This window comes from Ambystoma mexicanum, chromosome 6p (assembly GCF_040938575.1).
Source record: "Ambystoma mexicanum isolate Mex_15411 chromosome 6p, UKY_AmexF1_1, whole genome shotgun sequence".
Lineage (NCBI taxonomy): Eukaryota > Metazoa > Chordata > Amphibia > Caudata > Ambystomatidae > Ambystoma > Ambystoma mexicanum.
The window spans coordinates 1,503,265,782-1,503,286,228 of record NC_090935.1 but is presented as its reverse complement, the minus strand read 5'-3'; the positions used below and the strand labels follow the sequence as shown (position 1 = coordinate 1,503,286,228).

General features: G+C 44.8%; 1 protein-coding gene across 6 annotated transcripts in view; it reads left to right on the top strand.

Moving 5' to 3' along the window:
• Positions 1-16,222, top strand: part of PAQR3 (progestin and adipoQ receptor family member 3) — a 473,228-nt gene extending 457,006 nt beyond the window's left edge. For 4 of the 6 annotated variants that reach the window (XM_069626346.1, XM_069626350.1, XM_069626345.1 and 1 more), the window contains one exon: positions 13,234-16,222. The gene's annotated coding sequence lies outside the window, so the exon portion shown is untranslated. The remainder of the gene's footprint in view (positions 1-13,233) is intronic. The other 2 variants (XM_069626348.1, XM_069626347.1) reach the window with 1 other exon arrangement.
• Positions 16,223-20,447: the final 4,225 nt, after the last annotated feature.

The window sequence follows — 20,447 nt, the reverse complement described above, 5'->3', positions numbered from 1 at the left end:
TACCTTCTGCTTGTCGCATCTGATACAATTCAAGAGTAGAAACTATTAGGTGTAGCTGCTAAAATTGCCCTTCTGTTGTAATCTCTCTACAAGGAACACAATGAGCAGAATTATTTGTACATTTTGCATACAATTCATATTTTAGCCTAATATACCAATGTTCTTATAAGCTCCTGCTAGTTTTTTCTCTTTTGTGGTAACTCCATTCACAAAATAAAGAATCTTTAAATTGACGCTGGACACCTAGACTCTGAACCCTTTTCTTAAATTGAAGTTACAAATACACCACATTTCGCGATTACTAGCTCTATTTGAAGCAACTAAATAGAGATGGCCCTTTCCAAGCATAGTCTCATCTACTTTCTGAGCAGCATCCTCTTTCTGTATCTGTGGTTTATAGTCTGTGCGCCAGCAAGACACACATACGTTTTCTCTAGCTTTCCAGGGTTAACTGACTCGTATGCAACCAGTCCCTTGCAAAACCTTTCACCTTCCTCGGAAGCATTGGATCATTATGTCCAGCTGAAACATCCAAAACTTTGAGGGACGAGTCAAACTTAAACTAGAACTCGAAAGATTTCATAGTAGAGTTCACTTGACCTTTGGTGCCAGTAGTCAGCACGTTTTTGAGAAGCACAAGAGACAAAGATGACAAAACTTTTTTTGTAGCGATACATTTTAAGATTATATCATATTTTGGTATGATGCGCAGCCAACGTACATTTATAATATAATTGACTACATTTTCTTTTCCCTGGCAAGCCAGAAAATTGATCAGTACAAAGTTTGTGAATTTACATGAGTAAAGTATGGAGCCATTCCCACCAACGAATATACAGACGTTTGAAAGGGTTTTCTTTTTAAAATACAGACATTTCTGCAAGATTTGTTTTATGATGTTCCTCACCCTCTCAAGTGATTCAAAATGGAGAAAAAATATTAACTGCTTTCTCTTTACATGGAAGGCTTTTTATTGAGATTCCAATACCTTTGATTGTTTGAATTGCTGAAGGAATTTCCACTTTGGTTTTACCGTTTTCCATAAACTGGAAAAAAATGTGATGGTAAAACGTTCTTTTGCAGATTTGTATTTAGTGCTCCAAACGCACTTGGCACTAGAATTGGTTTTTGACTATCAAATTGCTCATGTCCATCCTGTTTAATGTGTTATCTTGATTTCAAAACGTTCTTTGACTGCTTCCAGATGGATTCTTTTGTCAGATGACTTTGTAGAAAGGTTCTGTTATTTTAGGTAATTCATGAATGTGTTTTACCACATGTGGCATATCGTAATTTTGTTCAGAAGAGATAACATTTTCAACACCATAATTAGTAGAAACTTTAGATCTCTGCCGGAAGCTGTGGTTTCTTTTGAGGTGAAATCCCACTGCTTTGTGGATATTTTCAAACAATCGCTTGCAAAATCATGATATTAAAGGTTTGAACATAGTCAGACGCTACAGTATCCCCCCTTGTCATTAAATCCAAGATTTAAATCAGCAGCAATAAAGCATTTCGTGTTAATAGTAAGCAGCGAGAGCAAGAGCTGATGTAGTTAAGTAACGAAATGAAACATCTCACCATCAGGCAGTCTGTATACTAAAAGAAAAAGAACTGTAATGGTAGGGTTTGCCTGTAGTTTAGGCGTGACAGATTCTCAGGAGGAAAGCTGCTGATGTTTAATAGGTTAGGCTGAAAAAGCATGAACCCAAAATGCCACACCGCCACCAGCCCTATTTTGTCTATTTTCAATGTGCATAATATAATTAGATGGAACAGCGCAGTGTATCGCAAGGCCTGTGTGATCCTTTGACCAAGTTTCAGTTAACATTAAAATGTCAAACTGGGCCTCACAAAGCGGATAACACAGTTGAACATTATGTTTGATCATAGAAAGGGTGTTCACAATTCCACATCTAAAGCTATGAACAATAGATGTGTCATCTGTAATTATCCTTTCAGATTTATTGGAAACATTATCGTCTGCTTTTATGTCAGATGCCAGCCTCCCATGCATTAACAGATTTTTCACATTTGTATCTCAGCACAAATGTATGGTGAGTCAGCCAAAGACCTATCCTTTTGTATTGTGCAGCATCAGTATTTGTTTTCAGATCTTGCCAGTCCCATCAACACAGGGAGCAAGTGTGCTGGTCTTACGATCGCTGCCAGTGGAATCAGTCAGGTGTATATCAACCTGAGCACAATTATGGATGCGGTTGATCCACAAACGGGTCATCCACTATTTCACTCGACAACAAAGTCCCACGAGCACTGCTGCAGGGCTTAAACAAATTCACACAGGGCTGAGCACAGTTACAAATTAAAACAGCCTGAGACCCATTCCCCGAGTCACACGGCAGCAGAGTTCTTTTTAAAAACATTGAACTACGATCCCATTCAACACAATAAACAAATGCGCCAGGCTTTCAGGCACTACTAATGGATTTATATAGGTTTGTGTCTGGCTGAGCATAGATGTCATTTTGATCAGCTTTAAGCCCCTTTAGGGAGTCACACGAAATGTTTGCAAGGAGGCTTACCTGCACTTGCAGCGTCCAGAGCAGCGGCTGGCACAGACATCATAGGAATCTTTGTAATGGGCGATAATATCAGTAGATCTTAGCTCTCTATGCTGCTATAATTTGATTGGTTCTACCGCGGCATAATCTTTTAATTTGGCCCTTATCGTGTTAATCACAGCAAGGGCACCAGCTGCTCTTGTAGCGAGCATTTGCTTGGAAAAAGTAAGACACCGTGGTAGAAAGAACCCAAAGAATGCTGGGTGGTGTAGTTTCCCAGAATAGGTAACATTTAAAAATATATATATATATTAGATGTTTCTCAAATAAAATAGAGTAACTTCCTAACAGCTTCATAGTAACAGTATACTGAGACTGCTAAAAGCTCGACACACAATAGTAACACGAGCACACATTCAATTTAGTCAATTAGGAGTTCTTACTGGCACAAGGATATGTATGTACTGGCCCAAACCGGCTCATACACACCAGCGGCACTCACGTGTCTAATTGGGAAAGAATAGGTAAAACATTTAAAACAAATAAGATGTCATCAATATAAGAACCAGTATGCCCGACGGGCAGCACCAAAGGGTCCCTCAGCCACAAACGGCCAGCTCGATACGAGTGAAAAGAGGCGACTCTGCCCCTACATGGACCATTGCCTCTCGGCGACAACAACAAAGAGTGAGCAAGACTAGCTGGTGCATGGTGCCTTGAGCCATTTTAGCACCTGTGCCTTTCAGTGAACACAGACAAATCTTCCCTATTTTCAAGTAACATTTTATTTCTGGGAGCATTTCGGGATACATTGCCAAACCAACAGTCTGAAGAAACAGCAGTATGTGTCAAATGGTGCAGCTCTTAATCACAGCGGAGAACATAACACAAGTCCTATGAGAGGGGCGGACTGAAGTTGAAAGGGGAAGGTGGCAGGAGCGTTTAGGGAGGAAATGGTTAGTTTTTGGAAGCAGAATAAAGTGTTAAGACGTGTTACCAGCGAGACTAGTGTGGTTTGTAAAGGGTGCTGACTAGCGCCTAACAACTAGCGGTGAGGCGCTGGGACCCACACTGCACATCGGTGCAGAACTGCAGCGGGTGGAAGACCTCCAGCTCCGTGCGGACCAGAGAGGAGACGGCCACCCGACAGCACACTGCCGGGAAGGAAATAAGGACATCGAAGGAGGAGGCCGGACCGAGGAGGGGACAGTGGTACAAGACCTGCAGCTCTGTTCGGCGTGCAAGGAGGGACACACTGGTGACCAGCAGGAGCCAGCGCAGGAGAACTGGTCGGGACACAGTGATGCAGCAGTCACCCGCCCCCACAGCAAACACCGCCAACAGATACAGGAGTGCACGGAAGGACGTTGATACCCTGCCCTGCCCTGCCCAACGAGACTGCTGTAAGGAGGCCTGCCCCAGTGACACGGGAGGGTGAACAGAGTCTGAGGGAAGGCAGCAGCAGGAGTTCGCTTCAGAAAAAAAAAGAATGAAGAAAAAGGAAAGAAAGAAGAACCGCACACGATGGCAATAATTAACGGGGAAACCGCAACCACACAGACCACCCTAAACCCCACCCAAAAAAAGAACATCGAAAAGAAAGAGGGGGGAAAGTAGAGGCAGTCAAGAGGCGACACACACAGAAAGTGCCAGCAACACATGGAAAGGACACAGGCAAAAAGCTGCAGCTGACCCACACATAGAAATGTGATAAGACATTGCACCAACAAGGCACAAGGGAGAAAGCACCAAAGCCCACACCCCAGGTTAGGGCCAGAAAGAGTGGCCCAACGCAGCACATAAGACGGACAGGACGCCCAAAGTAAACCCCAAATAGCCAGCAAAATTTCAGAGGGAGCCACAAGCATCTGCAGGAGTGGAAGCCCAAGCCGCCATCTCATGAGTGCCACCGGGGAGTCGCCAATACAAAAAAGATATTGAGGAATAGGTATCGTTCCCATACATGGACACCATTGTAGAAGACACCTTAATGCACTGCATACCTTGCCAGAAGACAGTGGCGAAGAGCCTCCCGTGCCCACTCCATATGGTGCCCCTACCGCATGGACCATGGCAAAGAGTAACCATGGATTTCTATGGGCCCCTGGAAGAAGGACGACACTTACTGGTGACAATGGATGAGTATTCACGCTTCCCACTCATAAAACATGTACAGTCCACAGCCTTTCACCACATTGTGGGGGTAATCGACAAACTGTTTGGTGAGTGGGGGATTCATAACACAGCAAAGACCGATGACGGCCCCCCATTCCAGGGACAAGACTTCACCAGTTTGCCGCCCAACTAGGCTTCTGCCGCCAGAGAATCACCCCACTATGGCCACAAGCTAACTGCATGGTGGAACGTTTCATGGTCACTATCAAGCGAAACCGCCAGAAGGCGACCACCGATCAGACGTCTTTACCTCAAGCCATCTGCCAAATGCTAAGAAGCTACCAAAACACCCCACATGAAACGATGGGACTGACCCTCCTGCAACTTAAAATTATATTAAATATAAGCCAAGGACTCGACTTCCACAAGTAGAAGACTACATGCCAGAACAGGACACAGAAATTAGAGAAAGAGATGCAGAGAAGCGAAGGAAGGGAGGAAAGGGTTTGTTGTTGGAAGGAGAATAAAGTGTTAAGACGTGTTACCAGCGAGTTTCGTGTGGTTTGTAAAGTGTGCTGACTAGGGCCTGACACTCTTTTGTGCCAGAACTGCAGCCACATTCAGACAAATCAAGGGGCCTCTGGGTTTAATATTCTATTTCAAGGGAGCAAACTAAAGATAATGACACTGTAGGAGCCAGACCACTGCTTGCAATGGCTTCAGTCATTGGGACGTGGGACAGTGTCTTCTGATCAGCAACGGAATGAGACAGGCCCTGGGATAATGGTCAAATAAACATGCCCCCTCATGGAGGCCTCAGCGAGAAGCGGTAGTGTCTGTTGATGGTTGGGGGTGCACTCTGTGTCTCTGTCAACCATAGACCTGAAAAAAGTGCTCAGCAAAGTTTTATAATTGAGCAATCCTAGAAGCACTTCTATACGTATACCAATTAATTGGTCCAGATCTGGGGTGTATGGCATACAGCTTTCGGGACAGATTTGTCACGTCGGCGCATAATGTTTTTCCCTTCAGATGGTCACATACGTTGTGTATGATGTGCAGCACACTTCTATCCCAATCTAAAAACTACCATTGTTTATTGGTGCTTTCTCCCTGCCCGTGCGCCCCTGGGCCCTACTACACTCTTCTGACAGATGAATATGCACAGGGGCCCCAGCTCTATTTAATGTATTGCATTGTGAACTGCTCTCGGGTAAAGCCGCGATTCTGTCCAAAAACCCGCCCGGACAGTGTCTGCTTCCCCCAACGTCCCTCTCGCAATGCCCTCCGTGCCCCGCTGAAGGGGAGTGTGTACCATGTCTCATCTCAAAAGCACCAGTGTTTGTGAGCTTTCTAGATGTGCCATCTCGGCTGGGAGAACCGTCTGCAATCCTGCTTTTGTCTTTGTATTCTGATACAGTTTGTCCTTGTACTTTAACACGTCTGTTCAGTACCATAATAACAAATGCTTGGCATTTCAAGGTGTACCTACTCTTTGTCCTGCTTTCCCACGCTCATACCTGGTGAGTTACCTACTCCCCACCCTCAAAACAGTTTTCATAGCAATTTTATCGCCATCTGAATCCCATGTTGCTGGTTTGTTGGTGTATTTACTTTTCGAATATTAGAAATCTTAAGCAATGTATATCATGTAAAAATTATTACATGTAGACTACTTGTATCTATTTTAATGAATGGTGCTCATTGTATATTGTCCTACAAGTTAGTTACCACTTTATTTCCCTGAATGTTAAGAATGTTCTCATGAAATGCTAAAAATGTACGTGTTACACTTGGAAGAAAAAAACAGTACATACAATGTACACAACAAAATTCCATTATGCCCCCCCCCAACCCAAGTTCACGTACCAACTCCTAACTTTCTATTGCCCCCATTGACATGCCGGCCCACAGTATGAAACCTGTATTGTACAGTAGGCACTCTAGCTAAAACGGTTGTGCACCCATGGTCCAGCCAGATGCGTTGTTAATCTTGCTGATAGAAGAGCCAGAGTTGCAGGCAGGGGCTGCCAAACATCAGACAGCAGTGCTGGTAGAAAACTGGCCAGGAGTGGAACATGTTCAGGTAGATCGGTTCAACACAGAGGGGGGTTCATGAATGACAATGGTTCTTTTGTCTCGTTGATTGGGAGCCCCAAAGAGTACTAAATGCCTAACCTTTGCCTTAAAGTTCCCTCAGGGGAAATTATTTTTAATGGATCTAAAACAACTGTTTTCTTTATTCCTTCCCGCTATTGTATTTGGTGCAACACGTCATTCAGAAGAAGAGAGAGCTCCAACATAGGCCAGAGGAAGCCAGAATCGGTCTGTGGGAGGACACGTCCCACTCAGACTGGACCCACACGTCTAACGATGAGAAAAGATTATAGTCTGCAGAACAGTCACGCTTACCTCAGCCTGGCTGCTTTGCTTCTAATGTTTAGTTATCCACCTCTCCCTCTCGAGTGTATAGAGATTTTACTGGAGGGAAGAGTAGGATTGACCAACACCATATATTTCCACAAGTGGAAATGATTCGGGAGCAGCCCTGAATCTGTCTATTTTTACCGGTTCACAGCCCTCTTTGGTAGATTTTCAAAGAGCAACTATTTTTTGTTTTAAGAAAATAAACAAGACCAAGATACCCTCTTTTCTAATGCACTTCTTGAAGAGTTTTTTGGGGGGTTTACTGCAAAGATTCCCACCAATAACGACACCATGACCAGCTTGGGAATTAAATGTCATACTCGCCAGGCTCTTTTGCCACGGTTTGGACCAAAGTCAAACTTGTATTTTGCATTTAACTTGAAAGTCAAACTTGGGTGTATTTTGCATTTAACTTTGCCCATTGATTGTAATCCTGCTAACCCAGTGACTGTTCCATACCGCTGCACTTGCTTACTCCTCCCCCTGCCTCTGCTCTTCATACTCATGGCGCTGTCTGTTTCTCCCATCTATTCCAACTGCTTCTCTATCAACTATCCTTCCCTTCTCACTAGGTCTGGAAAGAAGTTTTAAAAGGATATCTTGGCCTCCAACCCTGGTCTCCCTATTGCTGATACCTATACCAACGCCACTTCCAGACAGACCCTCACCGACATCCTCTTTGTTGTTCCTTTGCCGGATCTATGGACCCCCCATATGATCTCTGTGCTCTGTCCTGTCTCCTCCTCCTCCCATAAATGGTGGCACTCGCTGGGAAGTCCTCATGGCTTCTTTTGACTCCTCCAGAGTCATCCTTAACGTCTACCTAAATGGCACTGTCATGGTCCCAGGTCCCCAAGCCAATCTCCTCCTCGTTTCCCTCGCCTCATCAACTTCCTTTCTTCTCCGGCTGTCCCCACCTCTCATTCCTTGGCTACCTTGCCCACTCTTCCCTCCTCTGCCCATCTTCTGGCTATGCCCAGACGTGGGTCCCGTGCCTGCTGGGCCTAGAGACCCAAACTACTCCTCACTGATGAGCCCCAACAAGGGCGAAACATGTTTGGGGATGCTTGTGGTCTTGTGCAGAAGGGATGTGACCTAGCAGTTCGGGTTGGACTGCCCCTTTTGGGGTGGGGCCATGCCTGATTCGCATATGGTCTTTCCCCTTCTGTAATGGCTTGGCAGGCGAAGAACGGTGGTCTGGCGGGTTGCCCAGAGCAATGCCAGTGGTTAAGATTCACTCTAAACCTTCCAGCCATCACCTCTTTGTTTTTGCTTCATCTTCTGGCTACCTCCACAACTCCGCAGGGTGTACCTCTGATTTGTACCCCTCCCCGTAAGGTCTTTAAGGCCGGCAACCTTCTTCATCTTGCCACTCTCAACTCTCGCTCTGCTGTCAAACACTCCTGACATCTGCCACCTCCTTGAAGAACTTGACCTTGACGTCCTTGGTCTTACAGAGACATGGTTTACGGCCAGCTCTGTCATGAGCTTTGACATTCTCCTCCCTGATGGCTACAAGATCTTCTCCGCACCCAGATCCACTCGCCCTGGAGGGGGTGTAGCCTTGATCTTTCCTGAGTGGATTCATGCCACTATAATTCCCACTCAGATATACTATTTGGAATGCCTCGTCTGCAGGCTCTCAATCTCTCCTAGCCACTCTCTTACTGTTGCCACGCTCTACCGGACCCCTGGTCAAATCACCTCTTTTCTCTCTGAGTGGGCGGACCTCTCCTCCTCTCTCCTGGCCTCAACCACTCAACTCCTCCTCCTTGGTGACCTCAACATTCACCTTGTTTCTCCCTATCCCTCAACTTTGCTCTTTCGCGACCTCTGCGATTCCCTCTCCCTCTCTATCCTCCCCTCTGGCCCAAAGCACTCTGCAGGGCACACACTTGATGTCTTTATCTCCTCTATCCTCCCCCTATCTATCCCTCTCTCCACTCCCCTCTCCTGGAGTGACCACTACCTCCTCTCGTCTCTCTCTCTCTTCCCCCAAGCCAAACCTACCCCAACACTGCCACCTACCTTCTTGGACATCCGGCCCTTGAAGCGTGTGTCAGTTGAGACTTTTGCTTCCACCTTCTCCCCACCCCCTCTTCCTCTGGCTGACTCACACCCTGACACAGCCCTGTCTTCTCTCTATTCTTCTATTTCTGATAGTCTTGATGTTCTTGCCCCTGTCATGAGGATCCGCCTGAAGTCCAAAGCCAAGTGCAATTCCTGGTATGACTCCGACCTAGCTACACTTAAACGTAGGTGCAGGGCGACTGAGAGAAAATGGAGGGATTCCTGCTCATCCTCTGACAAACTGGCCTGTCGCCTACTCCAAAGGCAATACCGTCTCTCTGTCCGTACCAAGAAGAGAGTCCACATTCAAGCCTGTGTCTCTGCGGCATCTAACAGCTCGTCCAAACTATTTAAAATTTGTATGGAACTGGCCAATCCTGCTGCAGTTTTACCCCTCTTCTTGGACCACAAGGACCACATTTATACCCTTGCTCTGGCCCTTGCCGACTTCTGCAACCACTCCTTTGCCTCTGGACCCTTCCCCTCCCCTCTTAAGCACTCCCTTGTGCATGCGCTCCTCAAGAAACCCACAGCAGATCCCTCTTTTCCGGCCAAATATCGCCCAATTTCCATTACCCCCTTCTTAGGCAAACTCCTTGAAAAGCTGGCTATCTCTCAGCTAAACCTTCATTCTGATTCTGTTGGATGTCTCCATGACCATCAGTCTGGCTTCAGATCTGGTAGAAGCACGGAAACTGCTCTCCTGAACATCCGTGAAGATCTGCTTTCCAACCTTGACTCTAGCATTCCCTCTGGTCTCATCCTACTTGATCTCTCCTCTGCCTTCGACACGGTCAACCATACCATCCTGCTCACTCGGGATAACTTGGGCATCACCAATCAGGCTCTGGCCTGGCTGACCTCTTTCCTCTCTGATTGACCCTCTCAGGTCTAACTTGGGTCCTTAATATCATCTATCTTCCTCTCCACCTGTGGTGTTCCTCAGGGGTCTAACCTCTTGCCCTGGCTTTTCAACCAATACCTGGCAACTCTCGCCCGCTGTATTGCCATTTTCTGCTCAAACTTCCAGTGCTACGCAGACGATACTCAACTCATTTTCTCGCTGCCCTCGGCCACCACCTCCACCTCTCTCATCACTGATTGCCTAACTGCCATTCAAGATTGGTGTGCCACCATCGTTCTTTGGCTTAATGCCAGCAAGACAGAGATCCTCCTCATTGGCACACCATCACCTTCCTTTCGCCTCACTCTCTGGCCGGCCTCCCTTGGCCCTCCTCCTATCCCCACCTGCAAGGCCAAGAACATTGGTGTCACCTTTGATTCCACTCTCTCCTCCTCCGCCCACATCGCTGATCTATCAAAAAAGTCAAACATCCTACTGCACCTCCTCAGAGGTATTCTTCCTTTCCTCTCATTCCCCCAGAAGCTCACTGTCTCCCAAGCTCTGGTTCTCTCTTAGTTGGACTATTGCAACAGCATCTTTCTTAATCTACCTGGCTCTACTATCCGCCCTTTACAACTTATCCAGAACAGAACTGCGAGACTTGCCCTTGGCCTCAAGCCCTTGGATCATATCTCTCCAGCTCTGAAATCTCTCCATTGGCTCCCAGTGGATGCAAGGATTAAATTCAAAACCCTCTGCATTGTCTCTGGGGCCTGGGTCCAACATACCTTCAGCTGTCCCTCTGCAAATACCTCCCATCTCGGGCACTCTGCTCCTCTACCTCTAACTCCCTCAGGGTCAGTCGTTTCTCAAAGAAACGAGCTGGGGGTAGATCTGTCTTCGGCTGGGGACTCCCTCTGGAACTGCCTCCCTGCCACTCTAAAACTTGAGGAGAACCATCTCCGGTTCTGGAAGCACCTCAAAACCGTCCTCTTTGCTTCTGCCTTCTCCTCTCCTCTCCCCTGTTGATTCTACTCTCCTTCGGCACCATGCACCTGGCCACCCTCTGTCCTCCGGGCCCAGGTACTTGCTCATCTTGCCATCCTCGCGCACTGCCTCCGGGCCACCCCCTCCACTGGGGTCTGTATCTGTACCCATACAGCCCCCCCCTTTTCTTCCTGCACTTTCAGACCTACATGGCCTGCTGCCATAAACCCAGCACTTGCCGCTTGCTGGCTGCACTCCCATTGTTTGTTGCCTTTTTATTTATTGTTTTTGTTTTTTTCCTTCTCGCTCCGCACTCTCCTTTTGTTCCCCTTTCCATGCACTTCTCCCCCTTCCCCCTCTACCCTGCACTTGCATGTTCTCAATGTCACTGGGCCTAGTAAGATCGTTGTTTTTGTTCTCCCCTGTTCCCCCCCTTGCCTTGTCGCGCTCTGAAACACTTGTGTATGAGTGCGATAGAAATAAAATATAAATATCAATGCATGCCACATAACTGAGTGTCATTTTGTGTAGCACAGCCATCATCATTTCATAACACTGTCATATGCAGGCCTCCTCAACCGCTGAATCATATATCGAATTTCAATTACTCAAAGTGACACTACGAGTGCAGCAACCATTTCTCATCTACCGGTGTCCTTTAATGAGACCACCAGAGTGGCAGAACATTCTTGCTGTACCCTAGAGGTGAAAAGGACTGTGAGCCACTTTGTGGACAGAAATGAGAATGACCGCTTTTGTGGCTTACGGTGCCGCTAAGACGGAACATTCGGATGGGTTGTCGGCTGAATTAAGTTCTGCGGTATGGCAACTAAGAGATGGACCCTGGGCAGAGTAACAGCACACGCTACCAAGGGAGATACAGTGATGACTACATTCCTGGTGAACGATTGTAACACAGCGACATGTAGTTCCACAAGCATTATTTGCTTGTATAAAGAGGCATGATCAGATACACAGTGGAGCAAGCATTTTTTTTTTGTTGACAAACTTTGTATTTTGTTATCAGATTTTCCTATAAAAACACTGCTCTCCCTGCCGTCATTTACAAAAAAAATATTACATACAGCAGTACTCGAGTTTTCCCAAAAACATCAACCACTCAGCAGTTAACCCTTCACCTCTTTCCCCCCACCTCCCCCTCCCGTAACCCAATGTCCTCTTTTTCAGTTCCGTGTACTCCAAATCCTTTCATGTTAGTGTTGCTTGCTTTGACGCTTCAGTTGTTAGGTATTGGAGGTGGAATTACGAAGTCAGTAATGCCGTTTGAAGGGTAAGGTGTAACAAGTCCCAATGGCCTTTGGGAAAATGCCCCCATATGGAGTCTTATACAGTGATGGTGATATCTATGTAGAAAGTGTATTGTGAAATGGATAGTGGGATTCCTACATCAATGCCAGTGAATATTCAAATAAGCTACAAGTATGTGAATCTTAAAAAGGTTCGTAATGCTGGAGACTATATCTACAGTTAAGTAATTATTTTACGTATTATAATGACTACAAGGCCATAGCCTCCTTTCTAGCATACAGCATTTTTTCCACATTAAAGGTAAGAATGATATGATAGGTTATTTATAACGCGCTTAATACCCAGCGGTTTCTAAGCACGGACCGAACCTGTGTTGCTCCTTGTTGTCTTGCTTCCAAGGCGAGCATGTTGCCGCCAAGCTATCCTCCTGAGACTAAACAACCCAATACTAGGTTTAAAACCTGGCACTGGAGCCGGGGAGCATGTGAGGGGGTGAAGCCAGGTTGGGGTTAAAACGCTCTGAGATTTCAGCTCTCTGTTTGCTCTGCTCAACTGCCCTCTGTCACAAATGACAAGTATGCAAATATCACTTTAAACCTATGCAGAAAAAACATTTGACGACATCCTTCCACACCTCCAAAAGAGGCTTAAGTTGGCATGAAAGAGTCTGTGGGTGTACAATTAAATTGTTTTAACCTTAACTTTAGCACAAGGATATACATAATGGACATTTATCTAAATTGTACCTCCAACAATTCGTGAGCCATGTGCCATATTCCTCCTGTTTCTAAGCACTGCTTTGACAGCAGTTTATAATTTAATTTTACGTGAAAGAGGTCCAGTGGACTACCAAAGGTAGGGTGGAAGTCTTCAGCCGCCATTCCTCATGTGGCATAAATGTCTATGTATGATAAATCAGGCAAGCCCACCTGCAAAGGTTTTAAATGTACATGTTCTCGGTAGTCTTAACAACGCCTTCTGTCTTCTTTTCATGTTCAGGTTTATTTCTGCACTGGATGTTGGTTTATTTTATGTGAACGCAGACTACAGAAGCCCTGTATCAAAGTACTTGAACGTTTGCACTGTTTTGGGCTTCCCTTCCTGCTGGCTGTGAGAAGTGGAAAAGGATCATCTCGCGGTGGAGAGTGGCGACCGATTGGAGATGCAGATACTTTGCCTTTTCATCATTCAGCAAAGGGTGGGGGGGGAGGAGTAACCACGTAATGAAGCCCGAGTGGTGTCTTGCATAATTGGTTAGCTTGATATCCCCGTCACCTTTTATCCATTCTCCTATTCGTGTGTCCTCCAAGCGTCATGTGTACGTGTCGCCAATACTATATGATATTGTCACCTAGACATGGCTACTACTGTTTTTAATGTTGCCTTTGACGGTTTCTGCAGAAAAGGGCCTTAGTCCAAGAGTAAAAGAGCGTGCTTGTGATGCTGTGCCATTTGACTTGTTCCATCACATCTACACAAGAGCCAGTTCTAAATCTGTATTTACGTTGTGAGAATGGTTCATACTAATCACCTCGTTTCCCTGAAGGAGACGCTAAGCTTACCCTGAAGGCAATAAGGGGCTTTTCTTTAGGTAGCGGTGGTGTGCTGCTAATCTAGAAAGGCATACAGAGACACTACAAGGCCCTCTCTCCCTTCAGCTTGACAAGTTCTCAAATGTACATACAGATTCTAAGCAGGCTGTCCTAGAGATGTGATGAACTCACCTGAGCAATTGGAAGAATCTGAGGGCTCCTCTTCTTCTGGCCTCTCTGGTTTCCTTTTCACTTCTTACCACCTCCTCATTTGTTCCCTCTTGGTGTCTCTGCCTTGTCTTCTTGACCTCGCTGATTTCAGCACTTTCTCCTGTGTGGTGGGCTTTGAATGAAATGGTGGTAAATAAATGCACCTGGGCTTTTATGTGAGATTTCCAATGATGGGCCTGTGAGAGGGTGGTCTAGACGAGGCTCACATCAAACTCTCTCCGTTCTGTGCATCGATGTGTATATAGACATTCTAAGCCACACGCATGTATGTTTACCTTTCGGGTGCTCCACCTTCCCATGCTTTCAAACTCCAGGCTAAGAACTTACATTCCAGGTCATTTTCCATTTGTTTGAGGTGCTACTTTTAAAAATCCAAGGACAGTAGTCTTGTGCTTACTCATGCAAGTGAAGTTGTCTAATTTAATGAACATATGTTCAGTGTATTGCAATGGGATTCTGACATGTCCCGTAGCCGAGATACATGCTAGTAGTATGGGCTGTAACGAAAGGAATGGATGCTGGGTCATTGGGTTACAGCAAGCAGGAGCCCCAGCATATAAGTATTTGTATGCGCGTTTTTAGGAGTTTGAGGGTTTACAAGATGCTAATAAGATCCAAATGTATTGTTGACTTAATACCGACTTCAACACCACACAGTTCTGTCACTGTGTAGCTTGTACCAGGTTGTTAGCAGCTTGTACATTTGAATGTTTCTACAAAACTGACGTGCAGTGGTGTATATTTTTGATACGGGTATACTCGGTGCTGACCTATGCCTAAAACGACTCCTTTTTTTCTCCACAAAGGGAGACGTTCTAGATATTTCCATCCCTGTGTGGCTTGATTGTGCTGCACGCAACACATGAATTCATACTTGACATGTAAAAGACTGTTTTAGCTTTGTAACATCGGCATGTTGCTGCTGTGTGTATCCCCAGGTGAATTCACCGACCCTGCTGCTTTCACTGAAATGTACAGGTGCTTTCAGCAGCTCAGTCAGGCATTATGCCTAACTTTGGCTCTGAAATTCTAAGAACCTGCTATATGTGCATTTAGTAACCATGGTGAAATAATGAGAATGGGGCTTTGCGAAGATGTTTTATGGCACAGCCTTTGTGCATCTAATTAAAACGTTTAATATCTCATAACGTTTTCCTCTTTGCACACTTTTATTTCTGAAGTGTAATTGCAATATTAATTCTGCAGCAATGACCTATGCCACTGCCTTTGACCGTTATCCTTTTAAAAAATCATGCATAGTTTGAGCGTTCATAAACATTTAAAATCTATTGTACGAATTATTTGAAAACATGCACATATTAAGGTAACAACTGACCCTTAAGCCTATTTTAAATTTATTTTTTAAAAACATTACTTCCTTTATTTGTTTGACTTGTGCAACTGCTTATAAAAAAGGCAGTGACGTTTGAAATGAAAGGTGGTTTATGGGAATACAAGCTCCGTAGCCCTCCAAGTTGGCACTTGATTATTAGTTGAGTGTGATAAGTGTGCCTGCACAACTTCATGTAGTGTTGTGATCCTTCAGGCATTCAAACACCTGGAAATAAGGTGCCAACCACTAGATGTCAATCCAGACACAGCAGAACTCTCATAACCAAACGGGACCCAAACCGAATTGCAGCAGATAACCTCCCAATATAAAGACACGTGCTAAAAGAGACAACCGTTAATAAACAGTGGACAACAGATTTGGGACCCAAGGTCACTTCAAAGAAGCGTGTGGGAGAAGTGTGTGATGTGGTAGCATTTCTTCCACCAGAAGCGAGATTATAAAGAAAGCTATAGTGAAGGTTACCTAGCAAACCTTTCTAAGACCATCCTTGACATTCTACTGACCAATTTGCCCTGCCTATTGATTAGAAAACATGCTTGTGTTGAAGGTGCCTTGCAGAAAAAGAAGCGGACTGCATTTACCACAACACTTCCTGTGTTATAGGAGGTTTCTGTGCATCCTGCAGTTTAATACCAACAATACACGTACTGGATTCTGGAACCATGCTGCGCATAAAGGAGGTGGTACCGGAAGTGAATGATCATGAAATGTTGGCATGCGGAAGGGAGACCGCTGTCTACACCCATTTTAAGACTGAACCTCACCTACACATGGCCTCTGTTCTATGTACATTTTGTCAATAACATGTCAGGATGCATTCTTTGCCAAATGTTGTGTTCTGTTAATCTAAAATAAAGTTTTAAAAGCGTTACTTATGCGCCTGATGTTTAAGGCAGGGCGGAGGGGAATATTCCTGGTCTGCCATCTGCTAAATGATCCTGCCAATAACGGTCACAACAGTGACTGGAGGAAGGGCAGAACGTCAATCCCACAATGTTTTTGCCTGTTAGGCTGTATGCCTACTAGTTTGTATTAGATGTAGAAAAACATTTTACTGAAGCCTTTTTGAGCATAAACCCATTTATGAATTTCTATTGTTATCTGCGGATTTTCTTTAGTATTTCCTTGCCCTTTTCACGTTCATTCTCCACGGTTCCGATCCTTTTGGTAGACACAGAAGGATAATTGTTTCTCGCATTTCATATCCTGGATTTTATTCTGCCTGGCTTCTCTGCAGACCTTAAGAGGAAATGCAGTTTCACTTTGGCTGGAAATGGCCCTAGCCAAACAATTCCTGGTAAAGTTAGGAGGGTGTGGTTTTGCGAATAGGTGGGGGAAGTGAAGTGTTTCACCACAGAACTAATTAGTCTTATATGTCGGTATACATATTGTTAAAATGCCCCCTACCTGACCCTTGTGGTGATTGCATGTGGGTGCTGGACAGCACGATCTGCTGCATATGGTGGAGCTTTGTGGCAGTATGGTGGGTCTCTCATGGTCTCCCCCATAACATCGTAAACAAGTGGCAGAGCTCCCTACATGTGCCCCATAACTGATGTTTGCCTTTTAAAAAGAAAGCAATATTATGAGAGGAGTTTTGCCGCTCCAGAAAGCAGCCAGCCACAGATACTAAATCATTAGGGTAATGTTAAATGCAAGAATGCATTAGTAATTCTCACCTGGGAGTCCTTAGAGCAAGCAGAATATTACAAGAGAGAAGAAGAGACCGGGAGCACCAAGCACAGTTAGACCTTGACCGGTCCTACACACACACATTAATAATGACCCACAAATGCAGATACTTAAGAACCCTATATAAACCAGCCGCAGGCTAGTGTGCGGGTTTAGAGCAGTGAGTAGGAGAGCAGAGGAGAAACCAGAGTTGCAGGAGAGCTTGAAGGTGTGGAAGAATCTGAATGAGCAGGAACGATGTAAAGGTACAGGGGAAGGTACTGAAGCTGGGGAGGTTGGATGAGGTGCAGGAGAAACGAGAACAGGAGAGGATGAGATAGCTGTTGGAGAGATGGAAGAAGGAGGTTTGGGGGAGGAAGACAGTAACCAGTGAAAATCTCACATGGGGTGATATTTACGCAAATATGTACCCTGACTACATGATTACAATCAAGCTCTTTCCACAAATATTCTATGGCTGGAGTTTAGAATAGCAAATAACACCAGCCCTAGCATATTCTGGCCTTAGGAGTCGGTGGGGGGAATCTCCTTGTAACATTTTCCAGGTGAGATTTTCACATAGAACAAGAAAGATTGGGAGGCAGAGAAGAGTAACATCTCAGGAAGCGAACTGAGACCAAGTTGGAGAGGAGGAAGTTGTGAAGGGAAGCTGCGGGAAGAAGGTAGGATTCAAGGAGACATGAGGGGGGGGGGGTTACATCTGTGGAGTAACGGAGGAAAAGAGGTGGAGGAGAGGCTAGAAGTGGAGGAGGATTGTGGCTCCCTTAGAGATGTATGGAGAGTTCCAGTAACAGCAATACACAATGTAGGTCCACAAGTTGTGTGGGACTGGTGGGAAGGTGGATGAGCATATGATAGAATGTTGTGTAGGCTAGCCCAAAGAGAGTAGGAGGGCCAGAGTGAGTACAAGCCGTAAGCCCACAAGGACGACTGAGCATCGGATCGATAAAAATAGGAGAGTAAGAATGAGGTGGGTGAGCGTAGGAATCAGCAGCCGAGATCATGGAGGTGATTAGGAGCCCACTAGAAAACGCATCGACCCTCTAAGCCAACCTCACCTCTCAGAGAAGCTATTGAACCACCTGCTGACCTCTTCAACACTAGTACTTCCTTGGCCTACCAGAGCTGCCACTCGCCTACAAAGTCATTGCCTGCTTTGAATCCCACAGCCTTTCACCAAATAATCCAAACAGGAGATGAGTTAGAAAGGGCAGTGACCCGATTTATTTCCATGTAGCTGTGCATTATATAAAACAAAAAGGGGCACCTGGCTTTTCCCTGACCACTCCAGGCATTGTATAGTATATCAAACATAATTGATCAGGGCGTATCTGAACAAGCAAACATGTAGAGAAATAAAACTGTTCACACAATTGTTTGATCACAACAAATTGCATAGTTTTTGTGTAAATTCTACCAAAATATCCTTCATCATGGTGTAGTGAGTCCCACACCATCCCATAGAAACATACACATTTGGCACATTTCATAACATATAAAACAACACCTTGTGACTTTTACAGATGAACCTTGTACTGTCAAGGTTTTTCAATGACACAATATCCAATACAAATAATGTCTATTTTTTGCCAATTTTGGTACACTTTAACAAAAACAAGTCGACATAACAGTGTTACAGCCTATGGTATCCTATTAGCTCCAAATTATGCTGGCCTTCATCAGGACGGGAGAAGTGAAAGTGTTGCCTCACTGCCTGTGGTGTAGATCTACAATATATTGGAAAATGAATGTAATTAATGTTTGTTGTCCAGAGAATTATTTAATTGGGCTCATAAGTAACTGTAAAATGCACCCTGAAGGGGGCATTGAAAAAGCTTACCATGTCGTGTAGCTAGGACACAGTGAGTCTGGGACCTCTCCAGAATCTGCACTTTAGAGTTTCCTTAGACTTTGTTCCACGCGTATAGAGTCTGTATCATGTGTTGACAAGCTCAGAACAAGTTTGCCTGCGACCAAAAAAGACACAAATGAATAGTACTTAGTATTTTGTACTATATATTGGATGAATTGCAGAGCATCTAAGTACATGGTAGACTGCTTACCTCATGGGTTAATAGATTAATAATTAGTCTCCACTGTATCCGCCTCGGTCCTAGTTGGCAAAGAAAATAGGCACCATGTAACTCTACTATTGAATTAAAAACACGTCATTCACCATGTAGGAAGAAATGGTAATCAAAGTCTTACCTCAGTCTACCCGAAAAATAGCTAAGGGTGGTGAGGTATCATGAAGTCAAGGGGATGGGGTGATGTATCTGCCCTTCTGTTAATGCCTCATTAGTGCGCACTGGTAGACCGGAATATAAATGCAGAGGAAAAAATATCTAGGAGTGATCGCATGATTGTCTGCACTCGATATTGCCAGTGATGTCTAAGTGCCTACTGCCGTTATATTCTGCGGCGGCGCCTTGCTGGTGCCGAACATTATATAGCAGAGGACTCACAGACTGCTCATTCAGATGTGTCTCTAGAGGATCGAAAAATACGTTTTCAAAACCTGCTCTCTCCTAAGCTGATTAGTGGATTGCCGTGGAGGCTTACCGCTGTATGTTGAATCTTGTACAGCCGCTGGTTTCCATCCCTTCTGGCAATGCTGAAGCCTTCCATGCTGGTTACCCGGCAATATGTTGCCTAGGTAATGCAACGTGTTAGGGAACAAGTCCTTAACCGAGGGTTAGAACATGGTGGCCATAGTGTAACAGTTTCATTACGGTTTACTATGGCTGTTCAACCATACTAAAGTGCATGCGTCCTGATCTAGTGGTTAAAATACACATGATTAGAAAATCATTTGTTGAGATGTTCGGCTCAGGGAAGGTAATGAAGTGGAAAAAGGGTTTAATAATTGTTTAGAATTTAGTGCTGGTCAACCTGGGTCCCAGGCTCACACTTCTATTCATCTGTTGCAGACCTCCTTTTGCAGGGGATTAATCCCATCCCTCAATACTCACAACCAGTATTGGTACTGGAAAAAAGACACAAATGACCGTACTGATATTCATAATCACTGTTTCACAGGAATAACATGCACTGCAATTGTAACGTGCATGTAGTATTGGATAATCTCTCAAAATATCCCACATGTGTTTGTATCGTTATTTTCATATCCATGTCTTGACTGGGAAAAAAATCACATAAATGTTTGCATAATTATTCTCAAAGCGATATCTTGACTGAAGACTGTGATGTGTATTTGGGTGTTTTCTATCCAATGTGGTTGTTCGACATCTGATTCGTATCACACCGTCTCACATAGCACATATATGAAAAGTACACACCTTCATTGGTATAAACATTCTAAAATGATTGCAGCAAGTACATATACAATTACATATTGGACAACCAGTGACAAATCAATTATGCATTTCACCACAAATTGCTAC